General features: G+C 39.5%; 1 protein-coding gene across 17 annotated transcripts in view; it reads right to left on the bottom strand.

Annotated features, from left to right (window-relative positions):
* Positions 1-23,222, bottom strand: part of LOC122563699 (adhesion G protein-coupled receptor L3) — a 681,177-nt gene that overhangs the window by 503,676 nt on the left and 154,279 nt on the right. The window contains exon 1 of one of the 17 annotated variants that reach the window (XM_087995291.1): positions 11,949-11,968. The exons of the other annotated variants lie outside the window; for them this stretch is intronic. The gene's annotated coding sequence lies outside the window, so the exon portion shown is untranslated. Of the gene's footprint in view, positions 1-11,948; positions 11,969-23,222 lie in introns of those variants that run through there. 17 annotated transcript variants of the gene reach the window in all.

Raw genomic sequence — 23,222 nt, forward strand, 5'->3', positions numbered from 1 at the left:
AGTAGGTACAAAGGAATATAGGAACATAGGAACAGGAGTAGCCCATTCAGTCCCTCAAGCCTGATCCACCATTTAAAGAGATCATGGCTAACCTGTGACCTTACTCTTTATACTAGCCTTTGGCCATAGCCCTTAATACCTTTGCTGAACATAGATTTATCAATCCCAGAGTAATAGTTAACAACCGATCCAGCATCCACGATAGTTTATGGAGGGGATTTCCAAACATTTATAACCTTTGATGTGGGGAAGTGCTTCCTAACATCTCTCCTGAATGGTCTGACCCTAATTGTCAGTCTACGTCCTCAATTCTAGAATCCCCAACCAACCGAAATAGCTTGTTATCAACCCTGTCTTTTTCTGTTAATATCTTGAAGACTTTGATCAGATCACCCCTTAATCTTCCAAATTCTAGAGAAAACAGGTCCAATCTCTCTTTATCATTTAACCCCTGAGGTCCAAGTATTATTCTTGTAAACTAATATTGCACTCCCTCCGAAGCCAATGTATCCTTCCTAAGGTGTAATGCCCAGATCTGCTGGGCATCTGTCAATAATGAGGGTATCAGTGTTGACAATGCCATTGACTAGACTATAGTTAAATTCTCTTGTTGGAGATGTTCATCCTCCGATATTCACGTGGCATGAATGTTACTTATTACTTACAGTCCAAACCATGGCATTGTCCAGGTCTTGTGGCTTTTGGACACAAACTGCTACTGTATCTGAGAAATTGCGAATGTGTGATAATCAGCATCAATCATCAGTGAACATCCCTCTTTTGACCTTATATGAAGACAATTTTACTTGCTTAAGAAGTTCCAAAATGTTCCAAAATGTTCCACACAATCGCTTTTAAGATTGTGTGAATGGACCCATAGGAGACCATCACCTTGCTCAAGACAGGAAGGAGCTACTTCTGCAAATTGGAAATGACAGTAACTCCTTACAATCTTGAATTAATAGTACTCTACCAATATTGAGCAAGGTGTTGCACCCTTGCACATTCATAACCAGTACAGAGGAACCTCTATTATCCAAAGGACACAGGGGTTGGGGGGGGGGGGGTATTTTGTTCGGTTAATCGAATTCCGGATAATTGAATGCCGGATAACATAGTTTAGCCAAGCATTGGGACCACGCGATCTTGCCAGATAATCCGATATTCAGATAGTCGAATGCCGGATAATCAAGGTTCCTCTGTATTGCATGAGTTTGCTCCTCACATGAGTTCATCACTTCTTGCACTTAAATGATGGTATTTCAGAAAAAGATAAATCAAACAACTAAAAACTAAACATCATCTATTCAGTTCAAAACCATATTTTTGTGTTGTTTGTTGGAGATAAACATTTCAATACCAGACTATCAATGCACAAGTTCCTCAGGGTAGTGTCCTAGGTCTAACCTCATCCAGCTGCTTCATCAGTCATCTTCCCTCCATCATAAGGTCAGAAGTTGCAATTCACTGATGATTGCACAGTTGTAAGCTCTATTTCCAAATCCACTGATACCAAAACAGCATTATCTGCTTTGTAGCAAGACCTGGACAAAATTCAGCCTTGGGCTTATAATTGGCATGTGACATCCACACCACACAAGTGCCAAACATTGTTACTTTCCTTGATAACATGGACGCACAGTTCAATAGTTTTTTTTAAGGGCAACTATGAATGAACAATAAATGCTGGCTTTACCATGAGCCCACATCCAAACAAAAGAATAAAATGACTCCCAAGCAAAAAATTGCATTCCTGTTAAAATATTACATGTAAAAATACAAGGTAAATTTAGAAAAAGAATTTTTATACCTCCATAGTCTGATTTTATGTGATATTCTTGCTTCCTTAATTCGTGAACCCTGCAGCAAAGAAGTGCTGAATCTTCCCAACCACTACCCTTCCCCTGCCTGTCAAGTTTAAACTAAACATTTTCTAACCTGCTTCCATCTATATATATTGCTACAATCTCACAAGGGCCATCTTTATCACCAGATAACCATTGCCAAGGTTCACAGTGAATGTTAAAGCAAGACTGTGATGACATTTTTGCAACACCTTGGAATAGAGCCACTGATAGTATTTCTCCTGCAGGTCACTGTGAAAGCATCGGAAGGATGAATTATTCTTATATCATTTATGCTTAGTTGGTACCACAACACCCATTGCTTCTAAAAGCAGACAGAGAGCATTGGTCGAATACTGCCTTGTGAGAGCAGTGTGAATTTTAGTATCAGAACTGGGAGTGCAAAATGTAGGAATGTAGACAACACCACTGAGGAACATACAAATACTCAAGGGACCTGACAGCATCTATAAAGAGAGAAATAAAATTATAGTATAGATCCATTACCTTCCATCAGTACAGAAGGTGGATGGGAGAAAGAACAACAGGGAAGGTCTACATTGCTGTGGGTTCAAGGAGCGATGGAGTGATAAATGGTGCAAAGCTAAATGAACTGCTAATGAAACAAAGAATTCAAAGAATGCATTTAGTGGTGATGTTAATGATATGCATTCTCAATGGCTGCTGCCTGAATGCAAAGAGGGAACATAACTAGAGAAAAATAAAGCCAAGGAAATTAAAACTAAATGGGAGCAGGGGCTAAGAAATTTCACCCAAATTGTTAAACTCAACACAAAGCGCCCAACTGAAAGAGGTTCTGTTCCAAGAGCTTATGCTGAGCTTAATTTGAACAGTATACCAAGCCAGAGATAAGAGGTCAGAGTGAAAACAAGATGGAGAATTAAAATGACAATGAAAGTGCTGTCACATTATATGGATTGAACATAAGTGTTCCACAACACAGAGATCTTTTGTTCTTATTTCAGTTTTCCAGCAAGCACAGTACAGAGGAACCTCGATTATCAGAATACTAATTATCCAAAAATCGGATTATCCGAAGGAGATCTCAAGGTCCCAATAGAAACATTACATCAAAGACATGTTTCCAGTAGTGATCACGTCTTTTGTTAGTGATTAAACAGACACCATCTCCTAATGACTGACCTCCCATCCTCTCTCTCTCCCCACACTTTCCCTGGAGTTCTACAGCATGGTGTATCCTAAACTGCGCCCCCTTCCCCATATAATCTGACCAACATTGTCCTGTACAGGGCAGAGGTGGAATCTGTCAAGAGGTTGCAGTACAAGTCACATTTGTGTGTGTGCGTGTGCGTGTGCGTGCGCGTGCTATTACCCCACAAAGGCAGCAGCAGTCTTGTTGTTGGTGTCCAGTCTGGCTGGCCCGGAGAGGGGGCGGGAGAGGCCGGTGTTGGGGGGCAGGGAGGTGGTGTTTGCTGAGGGGGGGGCTCACACACTGTGTGCTTCTGCAATCTCCTAAACAGGGAGCAGATTTTAAAAACTCCGTGCCCCAGAGGAAAGGCATTTAATTGATTAACCGAATGAAATAGTGCCTGCCCATCTCATTTGGATAATCGAGGTTCTCCTGTATTCTGTTTTTAAAGAAAACTTATCGGGGTGAAAGTGAAAACATGATGTTATATCTACTTATAGTGATCTGTAACAGTAAACAGTGCGTGACCATCTACATTATTAAACAACAACTGATGACCGACAACATTGTGGATTTTGTTCTCCTTTTATTGTCTGAATGATAGACATAAATTGTATTTTAGGTTCCACCACCTGAAGAAATATTGTTTCAGCATCTAGCCTATCAAACCATATCAGAATCTTACATGTTTCAATTAGATCAGCTCTCATTGCTTTATCTCACTTCAAGCAAAACACATGCTTTTTAACTGAGTTTTATGGTTGTTCTGTTTGAACAAGGTTTCCAGGCTTGAAGCTAGAGTTTGAATTCTCAGTTGGGGAGAGCTTGTTACAGCTCAGGTCTCCTGTTCTGAAATACATTCACTGCCATCGTGGTGGAATTCGATTGCTCTACTGGAAGAGTGACTGAAAGATGATATTATAATTTCAGAGCAAACAGTGTCTGCCAAGACCTCAGAGACAACGGAGTCTAATTGGTGACTTGACCACATTATAAGATCTTGGAACTGTCTACGCCTTAGCATTTTATTTTGACCTTCAAGAATAATCACCATTGTTTTTTTTAAAATGAAGTGAAAGTCTGCAGAATGAAATTCACTTTTATCACTCCCTATATCTGAAGAGAATGTACTTTTTTGCAATAATTACAGGGGTAGACATTTATATTTTCATATTAAAAATTTGTAACCAATTCTGCATCTTCATTGAATGGGTTGTATTTTATAATAAATCAATCATGTTTATTAAAGATACCGTTGATGCATATTTTCATTTGAAGTCTAAGAAAGTGTATGTTGGTCATGTTGAGATTTGAGTTAAATATTTTTATTTTATTCTGTAATTTATGGAGAAGTGTGACAAATGTGACAGTGACTTCATTCCATATTGATCATAACATTCTGTCATACTCCAGTGGGTATATGTCCAAGCTTTTAAACCTTTTTCTCATAAAATAAACCAGTCAACTGAGTGAACTTGCCCTGAATTGTTTCAGATGCAAATGCACCCTTCATTAATTAAGGAAAGCAAAGCTTGGTTCAGAACTCATGGTGTTGTGTCATGAATGTGCTGCAAAGTTTTATCAAAAGTTTTCCACCATCCTGTAATAATTGCTAACATTCCAATTACCTTCTTGCTTACTCATTGTTCCTGCGTGAGAACTCTTGGGATTAATATACAGTGACACTCACATCTCTGAACTGTAGCATTCTTTAACTGTCACCAACAAAATAAAGTTGAGCTTTTCTATCCTTTTCACTTTAATGGACCATCCCTCATATTCTCATTTCAGTGTACACCTGTCAAATTTTGTATCCTATCAGCTAATTTGTTTACATTCCTCTGTTGGCTGTTTGAATCTTCCTCACAACTAACTTTTTAATTTTTTTTGTCATCAGGAATTTTAACTACAATAAATTCAGTCTCTTCATTCAAGTCATTAAAATCAATTCTAAGCTAATTTAGGGTCCATCACTGTTCTCTGACTAACATCATGAGTTATTATTATCATCAAGTACAATGGCTGTTCATTAACTAATCCTCTATCCACACATCACTTGCAACACCATACACTCTGATCTTGTGTTGTAACGTCTTATGCGGTGACTTTTGGAATATCTTTGGAAATCCAAATACGCTATATCTACTGGTTGTCCTTTATCCAACTTGCCTGTTACATTCTCAAATACCTCTAATTAACGAACACATTTACCCATACAAAAATCATGTTGACTCTGCTTGATTTGTAACATTGAATACGTATAATATTCAATATTATGATTTTTGAATGCCCTGTGACTACCTCCTCAGTAATAATCTACAGTATTTCTCAAATGACACATTAAACTAATTGCACACTGTTATCTGCATTCTCTATCCTTTCTTCAATAATGATGTAACTTCTCCTGTTTTCCAATTTGGTGGGATCTTTGCAGAATCTAGGGAGGGTTGGAAGAGTGCAAACAATGCATCTAGTATCTCCGCAATCATTTCATTTAAGACTCTCCAAGAATATAGATCTCTTTATGAAATTCATTAATTTGATCTTCATGAAGATTAAAACTCCCATGACGAGTGCACCAGCTTTCATATGAGTCCCATCAATTTTCAACTTATAAAAACCAAAAGAACTGTGGATGCTGTAAATCAGAGACAAAAATATAGAAATTGCTGGAAAAGCTCAGAAGGTCTGGCAGCATCTGTGGAGAGAAATCAGAATTAACGTTTCAGAACTGATGGTAGCTAGGAAACTTCAGTTTATATGCAACCTATCTTTTGCATATAAACTGACATTCTCCAAGGTGCCAAGAATTCTCAGTTTATATTTTGTTCTGTGGTGGAGCTGCTGTCAGACAACCTATAAATATTCTAACCAGTAATTCCACCCCTTTGTTAGTTCTTATCTCCACCAAAACTGATTCTACATCTTGCTTTCCTGAACCGTCATTACTTCTCAATACATTTCTCCTTATGTTGGAGAAATGATGCACAGATGATGTGACCGCTTTGCAAAACACCTATGTGCTGTCCGCGAAAAAAACTCAGCTTCCAGTTGTCTGCTACTTCAACGCACCACCCTGTTCCCTGATCAACAGCAGTCTTCCTGCGCAGCTCAGCACAAGCTGGAAAAACAGCACCTCTTTTCTACTTGGGAACTCTTACAGCCTTCTGGACTGAGTTTTGAGTTCGAGAATTTTACACCTTGAGGCACCTTCTTCCAGAGGCAAAAGTGAGGACTGCAGATGCTGGAAACTAAGGTTTAGATCAGAGTGGTGCTGGAAAAGCAGAGCAGGTCAGGCAGCATCCGAGGAGCAAGGAAATCGACATTTCGGGCAAAAGCCCTTCATCAGGAATAGAGGCAGGAAGATTTTATCTCTCCACCCTGGAGGCTTTTTCCTGCCTCTATTCCTGATGAAGGGTTTTTGCCCTAAGCATCGATTTTCCTGTTCCTCGCATGCTGCCTGACCTGCTCTGCTTTTCCAGCACCACTTTGATCTAAACCTTCTTCAATATCGTTACCCAAACCCCCACATACCAGACTTTGTTGTTACATGATCTGCTATTACCCATTGTTAGTCACTAATTGCTGCCATTAGTAGCCATTCATTCTTTATCCACTCCTTTGACTGTTGAACTGTTCTTCTCTCTCTTTGGGCTCTATCTCCACCTATCATTTACTCCTTAACCCCTCCCCCCACCCTATCTTCTGCATAAAAGACAAATTTTTCCTAGTTACCATCAGTGCTGAGGAAAGTTCATTGGACCTGAAACATTAACTCTGATTTCTCTCCGCAGATGCTGCCAGATCTGCTGAGCTTTTCCAGCATTTTCTGGGTTTTTTTGTTTCCAATTTCCAACATCCCCAGTTTTTTGTTTTTTTTTAAACCATTTCTCATACTGTCATACTAATCATCATTTATTTCTATTTGTGCCTCTAATTCATTCACCTGGTTACAAATGCTGAGTACATTAAGATAAAGAACCTTTAATGCTATGTCTTTACCATGTTTTTGAGTGCACCACTGTGCTCTGTCCCTTCCTGTCATACTCTAATTATGATCCCTTTTATATTACTGTCCTGCAGCATTGCCTCATTCTTTCTCAGTTTCTAAGTCTCCCTTCATATGATGCCTCCTCTTCTGATTTCATTTGAAGACAATATACAATTTATACAATTATGAAGGGCTTATGCCTGAAACATCGACTCTCCTCAGCTGCTGCCTGACCTGCTGTGCTTTTCCAGTGCCACCCTTTTCAACTCTGACTCTCCAGTGCCAGCAGTCCTCACTTTCTCCACAGTTATACAATTAACCAGAGCACTGGTCCCAGTGGGGTTCAAGTGAATGTGCTCTCATGGTACAGCACCCTCTTTCCCCATGGCAGTAAGATCGGAATTCAAATTTCTTCAATAGCAACCTGAGATATGTCTTTAATCATTTTGTTTACCTTGTGCCAGAATATATTTTGTTTAATTAGTAATCCAGAGATTATCCTTTTAGTGGTTCTGCCTTTTTTTAAAATTTAACCCCTCAAACTTCCTCAATAAAACCTCTTTCTTAGTGGTATCAATGTCAGCTGCATGGAAATGGACCTTTTCCTTCTCATTCCCTAATTTCTCTTTAGCCCTGAGGAGATGGTACCAGACAGGCAACTCGAATTTCAGAATTTTCCCAACTGCAAAGGACCAAATCTATTTCTTTCACTACAGTGTCACCTACTATAATTATTATTACTAAGTGGTGAGACCACATTTAGAATGCATTGACAGTTTTGGTCTCCTTATATAGAAAATGACATTGCTGATTTTCTTTTTCCAGTCATCCATGACTGTGGGCATCACTGGCTGGGCCAACATTTATTGTCCATCCTTAATTACCCAGGGAACAATTAAGTGTGAGCCACACTGCTGTGTGTCTGGAGTCACACTTAGGCCAGACCAAGTAAGGATGGCAGATTCCCTTCCCTCAAGTACATTAATGAACCAGATGGGTTTTTCTTGACAATCGACATTGGTTAATGGTCATCATTCGACTCTTATTTCCAGAGTATATTTTATTGAATTTGAATCCCACCATCTGCTCTGGCAGATTTCAAACTCTGGTGCCCAGAACATTACCTGGATCTATGGATTAACAGTCTAGCAATAATACCACTAGGCCATTGCCTCCATTTGATAAATTAGAAGAGGTTCAGGGAATGTTTACTCAACATATTCTTGGCTGAAGGGTTTATACTTTGAAGAAAGGATTGAGTGGGTTATGCTTGTACCCAGTGGAGTTCCAAAAATTGAGAAAGAGAGGTGATCTTATATGATTTGACATGGTAGAAATTGGAGACTGGAATTAATTACTACTTCTAGGCTCAGGGATCTTGTTGTTCTTACTCCCTCTCTCAGACTCTCTCTTTCTTAGCACAAAGCCAAGATAGCATCTCCTCTCTCACCAAGTTCCCCTAGTTCAGTAATCAGTTAAATCTAGCAATATTCTATCCAAATGGACTTGAAAACAAATCACTCAAGTCCATCAGAGGAAGGGGTAACTTGGATTTGAATGCTTTTTACCACTGCTTTCCAGAAAGCACTCACAAGAACCTGTCAGCTTAAGCTGCAGCTCATGGCACTGAAAGCCAATTATTGATGTAGTTAGGAATTTGAATGAGTAACAGGAGACAGAGACAAGGATAATGGGGAAGTATGGAAAGGAAACCTGAAAGGATGTAATTAATGAAGTCCACCAATGATCTGTGTGGGAACCTTTATTATGCATGGAATTTAATAATTGCATACTTGATCTGATATGAAGTCATTCATCAAATTTGCCCATGGAGGAAAAAATACGCAATACCAGAAAATGGAAGCATGAAGTTACCAAAATCTTAATACTAACTAAATTAAGCTGATCTGCCCTAGTGGAGGTAAATGTAAGTCATCCACTTGGGGCCTAAAATAAATAAGAAAGCACTTCTGAGCTGATGGAAATCTAGAATGACACTCAGGGGTTCCATGAACATCAATAAGAAAAATGTCATGAAAAAGGTACAGAAAATAGTGAAAATGCAAACTGAATTCTGGCTTGATATCAAAAGGAACTCAGTAAAATGAAGAGTAAGTTATGCTATGGATTTACAAAGCCCGGATAAGATCACACTGGAGCACTTCAAGGGAATCTGGTCACTACATCTCAACAGTAGTATCCTGACCTTCGAGAGAGTGTGACATATATTTAATACAGGGTATTAATGACTGCCGATGCTGGAAACCAGAGTCTAGATTAGAGTGGTGCTGGAAAAGCACAGCAGTTCAGGCAGCATCCGAGGAGCAGTAAAATCGACGTTTCGGGCAAAAGCCCTGCATTAGGAATGCATCAGGAATGTATTCCTGATGAAGGGCTTTTGCCCGAAATGTCGATTTTACTGCTCCTCAGATGCTGCCTGAACTGCTGTGCTTTTCCAGCACCACTCTAATCTAGACATATTTAATACGCTGATTCCTAGACTCTGATAGTTAAATTGTGAAGGAGCATGAAGAAGCTGGCCAGCGGAAGCTGGAGAAGTGAGTCAAGGTACTCAAAAGAGGTCTATGACAGCTGCAGGAGATTGTGAAAAGTGAATGGGGGAGGTATTGCATTACCAGAGAGACAGTCTTTTGAATGAGATGTCATCTCTTCTGACCTCTCTCAAGTGGATGCAAAAGGAATACAGGGACTTCTCCCAGTGACCTCAACATCTGCCTTTCAGTCAATGCCATTGAATCAAATTTGATCCTCAGTCAGTCATTGCTGTTTGAGTCCTAGCTTTGAGCAAACAGACTCCATGTCTCTCATATGAGAACAATGACTACATTTCAAAAAATGTCTTTAGTAAGGAAGCACATTCAAAATCAGAATAAGAACAGTATAAATGCAAGAGCAATCTTCATTTGTCACTTTCCTCCAACCAACCTCCCATCACCATTGCCACACAATTTCAAAACCAAAGGTTTGAAGTTAGTTAAGCTTTCTGTCAATGTATTGCTGCTTGAATCAATATCATTGAGAAAGGACAAACAGGGAAACAAAAAAAACACAAAAAGATGATAGAAATGTACTTCACCCACACAGTATCATTTTCACTCCTCTCCCATCATTCCCATTGTGCGAATTATCTTATGGCAGAAACCAGATCAGAAAATATGTTTCCAAAAAGCAACTGAATTGACTCAAAATATTCACACACCCTTATTCATGTCAATCAGAAGGACAGATTAGAGAAAAAAAAACACACACACAACCAGAGGTGTTGCTTCAGGCAGTTAGTAATCCACCTTTTGACCATCAACATCATCTCCTTTAACAATCTGTTATTGTCGCAGTGTAGCATGAACTCCTGCAGTTCATATTAATCAAGCCCATGTCATCCATCACTAAGATGTAGAACCTGTGCCACTGCGTAAGTGTCATGAACACAGCAAATATTCACCAGCTCTACAGGCATTCTTGTCACATTTGTCTAAATGATATTAGGCAGCCATGTGTTCCTACTAAAATTAACCTATGTCTGCAGCATCACTCCATGCACACAGCTTTAATTACCTACCTCCATGGAACATTTGGTAAATATTCGAATTATCACCAAATAAACAAAGAAAATCTCCCATTAGAAAGGACAACAACTTTCCTGCAGTGGACACTATTCCACTATTCTCAAGGTATCTTTGTTCCACATGACAATTTTAACCAATGAATAAAATTGATTTATTGCCTTCAATTAACTGTACAGAAGAATGAATTACCGTCATTGTTACACTGTTATGAATATTTCCCCTCCTGACTTGCACCAAATTTAGCAGGTCACATATTCTTCTGGTGCACAAGTAATACAGTTCACAATTGCAACTAATTTGTTGCTTATCAGTAATGACCTTTCAAATATTCCTCACTTAAGGACCAAGGCAATATTAATTGGAAGTTAATTTCCAATACTGCTCTCGACTACAGTGATCATTTTCCATTTCTTTTGTATCCACTGCAGACTAGTGGCAATTCGCAATTCTATGGAGCAATCACTTGAAATGGGCCAATTCCTATCAAGTGAATAACCTTAAAAAAGATCCAATTATGTTAAGAGCATTTCTGAACGCCAGGACTTCACATTTAAAATTAATTAATTCTGTTGTTTTTCTCCTCTCCACCCATTCTGCCTGCACGATTGAAGATCAACTAATCAAGGTTACTTGGGAGTGTACATGAATGAAAATTAAACCAAAACTGAAATTAGAAATACAGTAAAATTAATTAATGGATTTGAATTACCAATCTGTCCTCGAATAGTTCCACTGAACCCAGTTCAACATCATGTACTAAATAAAGTATTGGACATGATTAAAACAATGTTCAATTATGTACAGAAATTTCACAGAAATAGATTTTGTTCCCATTCTGAACCTCACATCAGAATGTCAATATACTTTCCAGCCATACTCTGACTGCAAATATTCATGTACAATATTGCACAACTGACAAAGTTGTTCCCATGCAGACATATTTGTAAAGCTTCTGCAAAAGGGCAGAGTCAAAAAGTGTGGCGCTGGAAAAGCACAGCTGGTCAGGCAGCATCCGAGGAGGACAGCTGACGTATTAAGAGCTTATGACTTTCCTGCTCCTCGGTTTCTGCCTGATCAGCTGTGCTTTTCCAGTGCCACATGTTTTGACTCTAATGTCCAGTATCTGCAATCCTCACTTTCTCTTTGTGCAAAGTGCAACACACCAACCAGCTCCATACAGTCGTGTAAATTATCGTGAATTAGTCATCAAATTACTCTTTGGGCTCCAGAGGCACAAGTATACTGATATCTAAACAACATTAACACAGCATTTTTCTCCACATGCCATTGTCAAGCACAGTTTCTGAAAATTAATTATAGCCACTGGTAAAACTAATGGCAGCAATTGGACTTACTCAGCAATAAGCTACGCACCAACGTCCAGTTTTCGTTCTACCAGGATCATTCAGCTCCAGACTTCATTGTAACCTTGATTCAAATGTGGACAAAAACATGCTGAATTCTAGAGATGTGAGTGACCTCCATGAACATTAAAGCAGCATTTGACCAGGTATGACATCAAGCAGAAGTAAAACTGAGACAAAATGAAGTGAACGAGAACTAGGAGTAAGATGTTGGGGATGGAGGGATTTCCACTGGTTCCAGTCATATCTAGCACAAAGGCAGACATGTTGTTGTTGGAGGTCAATTATGTCAGTCCCAGGATATCACTGCAGCAGGCTCTCAGGGTAATCAGAGGACCTTTATTATTGACATTCTCTCCATCAAAACCAGTGATATTCACCGATGATTCAAAGTGTTGAGTTCAACTTACAACTCCTCAGACAATGAAGTCAACAAATGCAAGATATCACAGCAGGTCAGACAGCATCTACCGAGGAGAGAGCAAGCTAACCTTTTGAGTTTAAATGACTCTTCATCTCTGATGCCCATTACCTCTGATGAAGAGTCATCCAGACTCAAAACGTTTGCTTGCTCTCTCCCCCTGTGGATGCTGTCTGACTCACTGTGATCTTTTGCATTTGTTGTTTTCAATACAGATTCCAGCATTTGCAGTAATTTGTTTCTCAGACAATGAAGTGTATATACCCACATACAGCAAGACCTAGACAACTTTCAGCCTCGAGTTGAGAAACAGGGTAAATGTCATTTGCCACTTAAGTCCCAGACAATAAACATTTCAAGCAAGAAACCATATTAACATGTCACATTTAACAGCATTATTATGGGAGGCAACAGCCTAACAGTATGATCATTAGATTATTATTTCAGAGACCCCAGGGAATATTCCTGATGAAGGGCTTTTGCCCGAAGTGTCGATTTTCCTGCTCCTCGGATGCTGTCTTGACCTGCTGGGCTTTTCCAGCACTACTCTATTCTTGATTTTAATCTCCAGCATCTGGAGTACCCACTTTCGCTTAATATTCTGGGGACCCAGGTTCAAATCCTCCCATGGCAGATGGTGAAATTTGAAAGAATAATGAAAATATCTGGAATTATGAGTCTAATGATGACCACAAAACCAATGCCAATTGTTAGGGAAAAATCAACCTGGTTCACTAATGTCCTTTTGGGTAGGAAGCTGTTGTCCTTACCTTGTTTGGCCTACATATGACTCCACACCTACAGTGATGTGATTGACTCTCAACAGTGATCTGAGCAATTAAAGATAGGCAACGGATGCTGGCCTAGCCACCATCACCCACAATCCCATGAAAGAATAAACAAACAAAAACATCGGATGCTAAACTCTCAACCATCCAACAGTTCATCAACTGATCAGAAATCCAGCTGAATCCAGCAGCCCATCTCCTGACTCCCAACATCTATCAACTAAAAGGCATGTTAGGACGATAGTGGAGTGCTATTCACTTGTCTGGATGAGCATAGCTCCAATAACATTCAACATCTCCCAGGCCAAAGCAATCTGTTCAACTGGCAATGCATCAATCAACATAAACATTCACTTGCTCCACCAACAGTTTCACCATGGATGCTGCACTCACCATCCACACGACATATTACAGTAACTCTTCAAAGACTCTTCAATAGCTTGTTTCTGAACCTTTACTACTTACAAGAATAAGAGCAACAGGAGAATAGGAACATCACTACCTACAAGTTTTCTTCCAAGGCACAAGCCACCCTGATTTGAAAGTGTAGCAATGTTATTTCACCATCTCAAGATTAAACCTTGGAAACAACTTCCGATCAGCACTGAGAGTGTACCTACGGCCAAAAGACTGTGATAATTTACGGTAGCTGTTCCACAGCATTCTCTCAAGAGGGAATTAAAGATGGACAATAAATACTCCTCTCACCAGCAGTACCCATGAGTGAATATATCTTCTTTGCAAAGCGGCCAATACTTTATTGCAGTTGGCAACAGCATCCAAGATTTAATATCTGGATGTCTTGATCAGGAAATGGAAGCAGGGAGGCAGTGTTACCAATTTCTGTCACCTCTATATGTCTATAGCAGAGGAAATTTCTACCTCCAATATGTAGATGCATCAAATCGCAATCATGTGCCCCAGAGAGGGATAGCAGCAAATTAATTTCCATACCTGATTACTTAAATAGAAAAGCATGGCAAGATTGAGGGGAGAGAATGGAAAAGTTTAAATAGATGAGGCTGAATGATCCTGGACAACTTTGGGAAGGTGTGAGGACTTACATCTTAAGAAGTGGATGCAGGAGTGACAACCCTCCCAGTACTTGGCTGTGCAGGAAATGCGACCGGATTGGTCATTGGTGGAAGCTTTCTTTACCACCGATTCAATGCTGACGAATAAAACAGAGGCCCTTAAATGGTCAGTTATTGCCCACTGAAGGACCTCAATTGGTCAACTGGCAGAGGCCCACCTGAGGGGAGTCTGGTCACTGGCATAAATAAAGGAAAGCGACACACAGCCCAGCCACTGAATTTAACAAGGGTGGTACAGTGGCTAGCACTGCTGCCTCACAGTACCAGGGACCCAGGTTTGATTCCACCCTTGGGTACTGTCTGTGAGAGTTTGCATGTTCGCCCCGTGTCTTGCATGGGTTTCCTCTTGGGTGGAAAATGTGTTGCTGGAAAAGCGCAGAAGGTCAGGCAAGATAAAAGGTAGGGAGGAGGGACTTGGGGAAGGGGCGTTGGGAGTGCGATAGGTGGAAAGAGATTAAGGTGAGGGTGATAGGCTGGAATAGGCTGGATAGGTGGGGGCGGAGAGGTCGGGAAGAAGATTGCAGGTCAAGAAGGCGGTGCTGAGAACGAGGGTTGGGACTGAGATAAGGTGGGGGGAGGGGAAATGAGGAAGCTGGAGAAATCTTCATTCATCTCTTGTGGTTGGAGGGTTCCAAAGCGGAAGATGAGACGCTCTTCCTCCAGGCGTCGTGTTGCCATGGTCTGGTGATGGAGGAAGCCAAGGACCTGCATGTCCTTGGCGGAGTGAGAGGGGGAGGTAAAGTGTTCAGCCACAGGGCGCTTGGATTGGTTGGTGCAGGTGTCCCAAACGTGTTCTCCAAAATGTTCCGCAAAATGGCGGCCTGTCTCCCCAATGTAGAGGCGGCTGGGTGCTCTGGTTTCCTCCTGCAGTCCAAATATGTACAGGTTAGGCAGAATGACCGTGCTAAATTGCCCAGAGTGTCCAGGTATGTGCAGGCTAGGTGGAAATGCAAGGTTACAGGTAGGGGGTGGGTCTGAGTGGGATGCTCTTCAGAGGGTCAGTATGGACTTGATGGGCCAAATGGCCTGCTTCTACACTGTAGGGATTCTGTCAATCATTCTCACTTTCAGGCCAATTGGTGGGGTAGTGTTAAATCCAGTCCATTGTCACAAATGGGAAATTAAAGAACTGGGCAGAAATGGATGGTGGAGACAAAAGGGGGATTTAGATGGAGAGAAGCCTCTCCTTTAACTTTCAAATGTCAAATGTTTCTGATACATATCTTATATATTAATTTTTTTGCTATGCACTTCCAGTGTTTTTATTTTTATTTCCATTTTCCAGCGTGATAACAAAAAGTCTATTTTTTTTTTAAATTGGACCTTCACCTATTTGGAGAGACTCACTCAAAGTGAGTTGGGCAACTAATCTTGCCAAAATACAAAACTAGGCTTGACAAAACCACGCAGTTTGAATTTCACTAGTGTTAGCACAGAAACAGAAGCGCTGACCTTAGAAAAAAGCATGTTAAATTTTGTTTTGGTATCTGAAGCACTGAGGGCAGATACACAGTTTTATCTCACGAATAAGCAGCTATGATATCTTTAAACTGATCAGTTTATAGACAAGCTTTGCCACTTGCATTAAACATAATCTCATTATTTATAAAGCGAGCATTTTTCAAGTGGCTCCTTAAATCAAGCATGGAATATAGAACAGATTGGAAACTGTGCCATGTGTACAGTTAAGCTGCACAGATATGGTGGTTGCAAGACTATACTCTCGCACATTAACTTAGTACCAGTGGAGCTGGAACATTCTTTTACTTCAGAATAGCCAGACAAATGGTAACTGGATAATGTTCCTGTCAATAATAGGCAGCATTTCAGAACCTAAAGCAGCTGAATTTTCTGGAAAAAAAACAAACCTAACAGCACAAATATGATTTGAGTAGTTAAGGAATAAAAATAATCTTAAAAATTTAGGGCTTCTATCAATAAATGCAGCAGCCACAATATTCCTGGAGTTAGTCATTCAAAAATGAAATTCTGTGATGCAGATCAAACACCCATTGTAGCAACCTGTCAGAGGTTTTGCTTAGCACAGAATTTAGCCTCTAGTAGACTAGCTCAATTAATACATACGTTTCAACAGAACTTCCAGGGTCCATTCACCCACTTTAAACTTAACTCTGAAGTAGCTTTACAGGAGCATTACGAAGGGCATTCTGATGAATGCAGGTGTAGACTAATATGATGGTAACTTCTATCCATTCATTTGTTATTGAATAGATGGTGGGGCTTTACTTCAAACATTATGGTTCACCTGAGCACAGAAACCTCAAATTATTAGGCTCAAATTTATGTACAGGCACAATTTCACACGAACAAACTGCTACAAAGAGCTTAGGTAATCTATTTAGCTCTCTTCATTTTACACCCAATATCCTCGAAGGAGTAATATAATTCCAAGCTGCTTTTGAAATTTTACCTGAAGAGTTCTATCAACATTCTCCTTTGTACAGCATTTGCTATTGTTTCTAACAAATTATCCTTGGCGTCAACTTTGCTTTAGAGGACATAATTTAGACAACGGTCAGTCATATTAGGTGTCTTCTGTCCTTATGAGCTTTACAACACGTGTGACTGGCCACTTGGCATATTCTGGGTTTTCCTTCTTCATAGATGTTTGCTGCTAACAAATGAACGTGCCATTTTGGCATCTTAAATTTTCTTTATCCCGATTCCAACGCTTCAGCTCTTCTTTTTTGAATGCAATTAAACAGACTCTTCAGTCCCACACCATCCCAATTAATCAGACACACTGAATGTGATACAACTGAATACGCTGGACTGCCAACATTCATGCTTCACAGGTTTCAGATCCTATTTGCTGTTGAAAAGCAAAAGTCATTGATTTGACACAGAACCTCATTCTATAAATCGACACAGGTGACCTTCAAGGTCGGGTTTGTACACTGCACTGGGACAGCACACATGAAAGGAGCAACTGCTGAACCACCCGCTCAGACTACCTGCCACTTTCATTCAGAGAGGTCAGATGTGGCCTGAAATAGAAAGACAGAAAACAATGTGTGGCTTTATCAGAATTGAAATTTCTGTTTACATCAAGTCACTGAAACACAGTGTGAATGATTGGCTGACCGTGGTAGCTTGGATTTTTCCAAAAGCAAAGGCAGATTTGTTTTATATTCTGCACTTCATCAAGAGATTCATAATTTAATAGAAAATGCACAATCATTTTTTACAATGAAACAGACAGCTTGAATAAAAAGTACTCGCTGCCAAAATAATCAGGGTAAAGTATCCGCATTGTGTATAAAAGGGAAATCAATCCTGATTTCTAACTGTCAACTGCATTTACACAAAGATTTCATTAAAATCACGCACACATAACACGTACATAATTTCATCTGCAGTTATGGAGCCATGAATCACACTGTTGTGGATTTGCTGTAGTGGTTATGTGTTTGCCGATGACATTAGTCATGGGGATGAAGGTTTCACTCCATAACCAGGCATGCCCCAGACCCTACATTCCAGAAGATTGTGATGCATGAACTGCACTATGGCCTGCAACTGAACTGCCCTCTCACCCTCTATTACGATCATGCTAACCATTAAACTGCCCTGTGTGCGCCAAATCTCTCACACCACAATAGCTGTTACACAATAAGACAGTATTTTCAAAGTTAAAAACATGGCTGAGATCATGAATTTTGCATGGCCTTTGAAAAGCCAATTTTACATCCAACTTGTCAACCAGAAGCAGCAAATTAAACTGGATATTTTTTAAAGTCTGTCGATCATCCATTCTCAAAATTACTACAGTCTTTAAGCAGCTATTTTTCGGAAGTTCAAATGATCCGGAATCCTCACATACGAAGCCTGCCACCCCTGTAAAAATACTCTTACCAAAATAAAACCTAACCTGGTAGGCATTTTACAAATACAAAACCATTGACAAGAGAAAATTATGCACACATTTAGCAAGCAGATAGCGTTATCTGGGGGATACAGAACATAAACTGAACACTTCATAGCAATTAAAATTAAGAGAAAACAATGCTATCTAAGATATGACTTCATCGCTGGACTTGCAATGCATCTTTCAAACAAGCTTTAAATGTATTATCTCTACTCTGTTCACTTCCCTGGTACAAATAGCTCAGGCAAAAACTAGCAAATGGCCTTCCAGGCAGTCTGAAATTCAGAAAGTTATAACAGTGTAAACCTTCTCCAGGTCAGTGGAAGATTGAAGTCATGACTCAGCTCTCTACACTAGGGGGGAGAGAAAAAAATAAATTAGGCCTTGTTGAGGCATAGACCTTCAATTTGCTGAAATTTGACTGATGTCTACTCAACAGCCTGTCATTTCTCAGTAGCCTCAGGGAAAAAAAAAACTTGTGGAATCACTCTCCAAAAATCTTCACTTTTAGATGTGGCAAACTTTGAAGCAATCTGTAAACTGGAATGAAAATTAATTGTCTAAGCAGAGTCACAAACAAAAAGTCGAATTCAGTAGAATGAGAGTCTGTTTTAATGTAATACTTTCGGAGTGCTGTTCCTTCACCTGATCTGCTGAAGGATCAGTTGCTGAACGCTTAGATTTATAAATAAACCTGTTGGACTATAGCCTGGTGTATGATTTTTAACTTTGCCCACCCCAGTTCAACACCGGCACATCATCAAAGGATCATTCACTAAACCTCTAGAATTCTCCTCCAGTTTCTTGAAACTAAAGAATAATCTCTAGCATAATGCTATGAACATGGTCGGCATGGACGAGTTGGTCTGAATAGTCTGTTGGGGTGGTGTACAACTCTATGAAACTCTGAACAATTGAGGAAAATCAAACATCTAAACATTAAAAAACCCAAAGTCATTCCTTTGATTTTCTTTGAAAAGTTTCTGTTCATTTTTGATATTCTACTTTTGAAAAAAAAAGAGGCTGAGAAAATATCCGGTTGAGTTGGCAGTGATGTTGGAGGTGTGGGTTCAAATGAAGATGCCTCCAGGAGTACATGTAGCCAGTGCTGGCAGAGCCAATGACAGACTGACATCTATCCATTGTTCAACTTGAGAATCATCATTCAAAATATTGATCAGACGATGAAAATGTCAGTGAGAATTTATCCAGAATTACATAGATGGATTTGTCTCCACTCTGACGCTTCTGATTGGCATAATACAAAATTTAAAAACAAACATTTGCTGATATGACTTATGAAAATCACCAGATTTGACACCCTCATGTTAAACTGGGCAGGGATCAGGTTGGATGAAGGATTTAAGGAGAGAGACCAGGAGTCGAAAGTAAACCACTAATAAACCCTGAACTCATCTTTTCGGAGACAATATATTGCTAAAATCTTATTTCTCAGAGGTAGCTATAATTCACTAGCAATCTGTCGCTCATCAGTTATGCCCCCTCTCACATTGTTGGGGTATCTCTTCAGTTCAACATTTAAGATGTTGAGGGTCTTTACACATTGTCATTTTTTAAAACAACGGTTTAGACAATAGACAATAGACAATAGGTGCAGGAGTAGGCCATTCTGCCCTTCGAGCCTGCACCCAGCATCACAGATTGTTGCTAAATATTACAAAGTGACAGAACATTTAAATTGGTTTTGTTTCAGAAGTGCGAAATAATTCATAATCTTTGCAACAGCCATATAAAACACAGCACAGTTGGCATTTGCTAAATAGAGGCTGATGCTAATTTCTTAAGATAGATTTTTTTTTCAATTTTCCAGCCATTAATCCATTGTTAATGCAGGAAGCAAGGCCTTTTCAAGAGATTTAATTTTTGTGCTTATTTATCTATTAGACATTTTATAGCTTTGGGCAAAAAAAAAAGAAACATTTACATTCAAGCAAAGAACAAGTATCCCTCAAAGCTTTTCAAATGGTCAAAATCTTCATAACTTCAATATTCCATAGGAAGCATGAAGTGATTTGCAAAAGGTTACAATAGTATTTCCCAGGGCTCAATAGACGTAGGGGCAATGGATGAATTCACCCTCCAAAATAATTGGTTAGGGTGACAAATGAGAAAAGACATTCATACACATGAGAAAGGAAGTATGTATGCACAAGGCTGAGCTGCCAGTGCTCACAGTAACATCATGGCCCTGTCAGTGACCAAGGACCTGAGCTCAAATAGTTGCCAATATGTCTAGCAATGAGCCATAATCAGGCATTCTTGCGAAGATTTGTTGTTCCTCATCTAGATATTCATGACGTCTGAGATTAGATTCCCTATAGTGCGGAAACAGGCCATTTGGTCCAACAAGTCCACACTGACCTTCCAAAGAGTAACACTCCCAGACCCACTTCCCTCTGACGAATGCACCTTAACACTATTTAGCACGGCCAATTCACCTGACCTGCACATCTTTCGAATGTGGGAGGAAACCGGAGTACCTGGAGGAAATCCACTCAGACACGGGGAGAATGTGCAAACTCCACACAGACAGTCACCCGAGGCCCATAAATTCTGAAATTAGTTCAACCAAAGTATGAAGAGTGTCTGGCCAAGTGATGAGATAAATTGTTCTTCAGGGTTATTTTGAGCTTTAAGTTTTCAAGTTTGAACTTAACTTTGGTCATTTTCAAAATACTAATTTTTTACATCTTACACACTTGGTGTTTTCTAAGCCTTATTTCAATGTTACAAAGAACAAAAAAAATGTACAGCCCAGGAACAGGACCTTCAGCCCTCCAAGCCTGAGCCGAATTCTCAACTAATGTCACACGCATCCATTTACTTCTACTACAATTTCAGTTCGAAACAATGTTCTCAGGAGAATATACCCAACTATTCCATTTTTTTCTTCTGAGTGAGAAGACTGTGCATTCAAAATTCATTCCCGGGACTTGAACACAATCTTGACAGGTAATTCAGGGCAATGTTGAGGGAGCTCAGCATCCTAAGACCTTTTTATCAGATGAGATGTTGAATCAAAACTCACCTACTTGTTCAAGTGAAAATCAGAAACTTCTCTCAGTGCCATGGCCATATACATCCTTGAATCAATAGAACTGAAATAAATTAATTTATCATTTATCAATATTTGTGCCTCATTATCTCAGCATACATTGTGCTAATTATCCCAACATAACTGCATGACCTAAAGAAGGAATTAGTGACAATAAGAAAGACACCCTTCAAACCAAGAAGTTGCTCTCAAAAATATAATGGCAGCCCTCAAAACAAATTGAAGGGCAGCCATTTAGTTGGGGGGTGAGGGGAGGGGTTAATGCGTGAATGTGTTGACCCCTACTACTTCACTTTATTCCATATAAATGAAATCACCCTTAAAAGTGATCACTGCGGATATTTGCAACATATTTGCAAACCAGCCATGGTGTGTAGCGCAAGGGTGAACTCTCTGAATGAGGAATTTCTAGAGAAGAGCTCTAGAAACAGAATTAAGGCAGTAGAATTAAAGCTTCACGTCAGACTGTCTCAGTTTAATGAGGTTCTGTTCTGGGAGCACTGCCTCACAAAATGCCCACTCTGAATTCCTAGTCAACAACTGAATCCTTGGGCAAAACATGAGGTCTATATCACTGACGGGTTTAATCACAAGCAGAAAAGAAAGTGGCATATTTAGGAATGACTTTCCACAGTTAAACTAAACAAATTTTTGAAAATGTATTTTCACTGATAAACTGCAGACACTAGTTTCAGGAGTCAACAGACTCAAAGTAATGAAACTTACACCAAAGTTGCCATTTTAACAAAATTTTTAATCCACCGTAGAATTGCTAGATTTTAGGAATAACATACATAAATGTACTGGCACCATTTCAACTCACTCAAACCCCATTCACATCCAGAGAAATAAAATTAGATCCACAGAGTCAACTCCCAGAGATACAAAAAGAAAACTTAAATCTCCACAGCCACCTGCTGAAATAGGGCAATACTATTCAACTGCCTGAATGACATTTGACAATGCTTCGGTCAAAATTCCCTTTCAATAAACGTGAAAAACTAAACTCTGTTTTCAGCTCCCACCAGCAGAGATTTTGTTTCTAGCCCTTTTTTTAACAATGAAAATGGAATAGAAAAAAATGATGTAATCCCACACTGATCTATGTAGCGCAAGAGAACACAGCAAGAAGATTAACATGCAAGAGATTTAGAATGAACACGTCAAATTCTTTAGGTTTTTATTTTACACAGTGGTTTGTTATACTGTGGAAGGCTCTATTGATGTTGACAATGGCAGCAGGGAGCGTTTAACATTTTAATGAAAAGGGAATAAAAAGGGGTAATGATTACAACTTATTTGGAGGATAAACAGCAAGCCAGGCAATTGGGCTGACACAGCCACACTTCCAAATTGTAACTGTTACCAAGGGCAAAAACAACTTTACTTTTTATAAATATAAATCTGCATGGCTCCATCTCATTCAGACTGAGCAATCTGTCCAACCTGAACCGCCCACTCTCTCTTTTGTATTTCTGCTCACTTGCTAATTTTTCTACTTTGTCAGAAGCCAATGATCCAGTCAGTAGTCACTGCTCACCTTTAGCTCTGTAAATCTTGAAAACATTTTATCTTCTCATTCCCTCCACCAGTCTTAAACAAAAATAAAACCACATTTATATCTTTGAAATCCTTTGGCCCCTTACTAAAAGCAGTTCCTTCCCAACATGAATGTCTTAGCCATGCCTTCACTCATTTTTTGACAACACTTCATAAATAGACTATAGAAGTAACACTCAACTGTGTATTCCTTGAAACAACTTGCAGTGAAAGTTCTCAGTTGAAACTGCTAGAAGAGTTTAACGGTTCAACATAGTTTCAGAACTGGCGAGTCCAGCTGAAGAACAGCTGTGTCTTTTAGTTAGAGAAAGCTATGGAAAGCAAACACAGACATATCTGCTCATTTTTGTTTCCTCAGATGTCCTTATAAAAAGAAAATATTAGTGAAAAGCAAAATGGAAACCTTTCCTAGTCAATACTAGTGAGTACCTGCAGGA

This window comes from Chiloscyllium plagiosum, unplaced genomic scaffold, assembly GCF_037043375.1.
Source record: "Chiloscyllium plagiosum isolate Xiang-an unplaced genomic scaffold, Cpla_swu_hap1 HiC_scaffold_2, whole genome shotgun sequence".
Lineage (NCBI taxonomy): Eukaryota > Metazoa > Chordata > Chondrichthyes > Orectolobiformes > Hemiscylliidae > Chiloscyllium > Chiloscyllium plagiosum.